Raw genomic sequence first — 493 nt, forward strand, 5'->3', positions numbered from 1 at the left:
AGTTAAAAAGAAGAAGAAAAGAGGGAGCGAAACATGAGAGGCTGTGTGAGAAGCTGCAGCCGCCGGCAGAGGAGACCTCAGCATCCTCCAGAGCCCCGAGCCCTCCCAGCCTCCGCCTGCCCCGCCGCTGCTGCCGCCGCTGCCTCTGTGCCTGCTACTGTCTCACCTAAACAGCTCCCATTGCAGGGACAAGTGAACCTCTGTGAACGTCTCCTCTTCTTTCTTCTCCTCTTCCAACTCGTTCTCCTCCTCCCACTTCCCAGGCTCAGCGGAAAACCCCTAACCCAACTGACACGGGCACAATCGCGGACGGTGTCATCTGCACAACTTTATCTGGCTGCTCTGTCTCCTCCAAGGCACTGGACCCATCGCCTCGTCTTTTACTTTATTTTATTCTATTTGGGCAAAGTTGCATCGCTCTACATATTTTCGCCCCCGCCACCTCCCCCGCCTCCCGAGGGTCCCAGCGCCCCGCAGCTGCTCCGGGAGCTGC

This window comes from Fukomys damarensis, unplaced genomic scaffold (assembly GCF_012274545.1).
Source record: "Fukomys damarensis isolate Sample0158 unplaced genomic scaffold, DMR_v1.0_HiC HiC_scaffold_38, whole genome shotgun sequence".
In the NCBI taxonomy this organism is placed as follows: domain Eukaryota; kingdom Metazoa; phylum Chordata; class Mammalia; order Rodentia; family Bathyergidae; genus Fukomys; species Fukomys damarensis.